The 3,542-nt window shown below is 54.1% G+C and overlaps 1 long non-coding RNA gene across 1 annotated transcript; it reads right to left on the bottom strand.

The window, feature by feature from the left end:
* Positions 1 to 1,242: 1,242 nt before the first annotated feature.
* On the bottom strand, positions 1,243 to 3,446 carry LOC113209831 (uncharacterized). Its single transcript, XR_008011333.1, has 3 exons — positions 3,185 to 3,446; positions 2,500 to 2,661; positions 1,243 to 1,898 (listed from the first exon to the last, which is right to left on the bottom strand). It is a non-coding gene; the product is annotated as an uncharacterized LOC113209831 (long non-coding RNA).
* Positions 3,447 to 3,542: the final 96 nt, after the last annotated feature.

Genomic DNA, 3,542 nt, shown 5'->3' with positions numbered 1-3,542 from the left:
AGCCGTCAGGTCCACGTCAGAGCGCCGAGAGCTGCTGCGGGCGGAGCACACTATAGGACTCTAGAGCACACGACCATGGAGGCCGCGACCACGGTGGCTGCGGCCACGACGGCCACCGTCACGAGCGCGCTCACCGAGGCCATGGCGACGATGATGACGGCGACGACGTCCTGGACGGAGGTGCCGGCGAGCACGGCCGCGCCCGCCGCCCTGCACGTCATGGGCTGGGTGGACCTGGCCGTCCTCGCCTGCATGCTGGCCGTGTCCACGGCCATCGGCGTGTACTTCGCGTACTTCGTGAAGGGCGCCAACGAGTCCGAGGCGGACTACCTGGTGGGCGGGCGCACCATGAGCATGGTGCCCGTCGCGCTGTCGCTCTTCGCCAGGTGAGGCACGAGAGGAGAGCGTGCTCCTCGTCGTGGCCACGGCGTGGAGCTCCCCCACCCAACTGAGAAATTTTTGCGACGATATCGTTTCGACATCTGTTTTTACGTCGTTAGTGATACAAAAATGGGCCTGGAATCGACCTCTTTTCAACAGTCGATGTCGACTGTCGAAAAGTCGTCGATGTCAGGCCCATTTTTGTATCGCTAACTACGTGAAAACCGATGTCGAAACGATATCGTCGCATTGATTTCTCACTGGGAAGGTGGGATTTCCTGGAGGTGCGCGCGCCGGTGGGTAGGCAGTCCACTGCGCAGGAGCGCTTGGCGGGCCAGTCTGTTGGTCCGCGCGAGGCGCTCGCCATCCCCAGCCCTCTCTCGTGGGTAGGGGCGGAGGGCGGCGGCGAGAGGCAGAGAGGTGCTCGAGAAGTACCACTGTGTGCGAACGGGACTCTAACTGACGACAAAGAATCGACGTGTGAATTTCTATTACAGCGCGACATTCTAAGAATATTTTTGAAGAAATCTTCTACTAGTCAGATAAAAGTGTTCCTCGTAGCGAGTCATCCACTAAGTCGTGGGCCTCTCTTTGGTCGACAACACTCAGTCTCAGTCCGCCGCCAGGTGTCACCAGTGTGGCCTCTGTGTTCTAGGGCTGCGGCCGCCAAAGCCTCAAGCCCACACGCCGGACTGACTTGCCCACTGCGCCAAAGACACCCCAATTCCAGTATTGTGTAGGTTGAGGTCTTCTAGTAAATAATTGCGTTCTTCTTTTACATTTGACTACTATTTTTTTCAATGTTAAACTCAAGTCAAATAAAAACTATCATACCTACTATTTTGCTAGCATGTTTCTGTTTATCCTGTTTATCCGGGTGATGCGTCGGGTCGCGAGCCTGCCCGGCGGGGGCTCGGCCCGAGAGGCCATCGCCATCGCCGACCTCCCTCCCGGCGCAGGCTCCGGCCCGGGGCCGTGAACCTTCCACGCTCAGTAGGTCGCGGGTCGCGGCCCTACGTGTGCCCTGGGTGGCGAGCCCAAGCCGGTGTTGTCGTGCATCCCCATCATCGTGGAGCCTGGTGAAGGGCTGGCCACTAGAATTTACGTTTTGAGGCGCGGGGAGTGCTTGTTAATTTACAATTTCAAACTGTAATTTTACGGCACATCATGAAAGTGTTCTCCGTTAACTTACGACTATTTTTTTCTGTCGGATTTATTGTTTTATCCATTCTTCTATTTATTTGAAGTCGTTGTGCACTTGCACGATCGATACCTCGCCTCGCGCGTTCTTCATTTGCAAATTTTCAGTTCGCTCCGTCCGTGTTTTTGTTGGTGGTGTTGTTGGGCACCACCTCGGTGGTGCTGTGGTTGATGGCCGCGGTGCTGGTGCTGCTGGTGCTGGCCCGGGTGCCGGCCAGCTGCACGCACTCGCAGACGCACTTGGTGAGGTCCAGGAGGCACGCGTCCTCGCACTCCTGCCGGTCCCCGCAGCGCCCGTGACACGCCTCGCGCTCCTCCTCGCACCGCCTGTCCTGGGTAGGGCTGTGCGATATTCGGGAATACCGAAACGATATCGGTATTTTTTTTATACCGATGCTTCGGTATTTTAAATTTCTGCAATTCGGGAACGATATTTCGATATTATCGAAATATCGAAAAATACCGATGGTTTGTGAATTTCGGTATTTCGGTATTTTGGTATTTCGATATTTCCATAATACGAAGAATTTGGTACTCCGGCGGCCTGTTGGCGTCAAGAAGGGCTGCACGACGGGGCTTTGTGCACATCTGAGGGTCCACCACATTTTCGAGTACCAGGCCCTGAAGTTAACTGTTCAAGAAGACGCGGGGATGATGTCGACGTGCAGGGAGAGAAAGACGACCTCACTTCGGCGATAACGTCGGTCGCGTCGACGGCGTCTTTCTCTAGCTCAGTGAGGTAGTTTCAAAGTGCCCAAATTGTTTCACTTCCTCGTCAGCTTCTCTGTTGTCGAAATTTCGATACTTCGATATTCCGTTATTTCGGTATTTCGATATTTTCGGTACGGTATCGATACCCGATACCGACAAGTTTCGGTATTTTTTTAGTATCGAAGTTCGGTACTGAAATTTCAATACCGCACAGCCCTAGTCCTGGGTGCACGCCAGCCACGGGCCGTAGTCCATGCCGCCCCGCGGGTACCCGGCGCAGCCGCAGCCGCAGTTGTGCACGCACATCTGCAGGCACTTGTAGTCGTCCGGGCCCTCCTCCGGGGGGCAGCCGCAGGTCGCAGCGCTGCACTGCAACACGGGGCGGGGCGGGTCAGTCAGCGGGAGGAGGGTGTCGGCAAGAGGAACTCACTCAAAAACAAAATCAGTGTGAACCTTTCAAAAAAGGGTTTTAAAAAACGGAAAAAATAAGGGGAAAAAACAACAAATTTCTTAAACAAGTCAGAAAATAAATCAGAGAAAAGTCAGAAAAAATCAAGAAAGAAATGAAAAATAGGATTACGCTTGAACTATAGTGCACTCTCATCCTGTGACTGATTTATTTGACCCCTTTGACCCCTTTGTTTAAAAACCATTATGAACTACAGAAGATTTTCATCAGTAATACTAAATAATTCCTTTTTGCTCAACTGATTTTTTTTTTCGTTTATCAGTAAGTTACTAATAATATAACTTTACATATAATAAGTAACAAATTAGTCAGTAATTCCTGCCTCATAAAAACGTAGGTATTTACTAAGAAATAAATCACTGCAGGTCTGAGAGTGTGAGGTATCTCTCGGGTGTCGGCCTGCCGCAGGGCGCAGAGACTCACGTGGCGTTCCTCCTCGTCGCATCGTCGGAGCCTCCGCAGCTCCTCGGTGGCCGAGCGCCGCTGCCGGAGGTGGGCGCGCCCGCCGGTCAGCGGGCTGGCGTTGTCGTCGACGAAGTGGCCCAGGGCGGCCACCACTGCGAGCGGCAGCAGCACCAGCAGCGCGGTGGTCAGCATCATGCGCTGCCCCATCATGAGAAGGCGGTGTCGGAAGGTGTTGTCGGTCTGCGGGGCAGCTCAACTGAACTGACTGACTACCCGCTGCTGTCTCGCCGGCGCCTTTATAGTCGCCGTACGGGTCATGGTCGTGATAACGCAGGTCTCGATAGACCTATAGGAAGTCACAACAGCAAGGGGGGGG

The sequence above is a fragment of the Frankliniella occidentalis genome, unplaced genomic scaffold (assembly GCF_000697945.3).
Source record: "Frankliniella occidentalis isolate FOCC.00 unplaced genomic scaffold, Focc_3.1 Scaffold88, whole genome shotgun sequence".
NCBI lineage: Eukaryota > Metazoa > Arthropoda > Insecta > Thysanoptera > Thripidae > Frankliniella > Frankliniella occidentalis.
The sequence above is the reverse complement of the archived record's forward strand: the minus strand, read 5'-3'. Positions and strand labels throughout refer to the sequence as shown.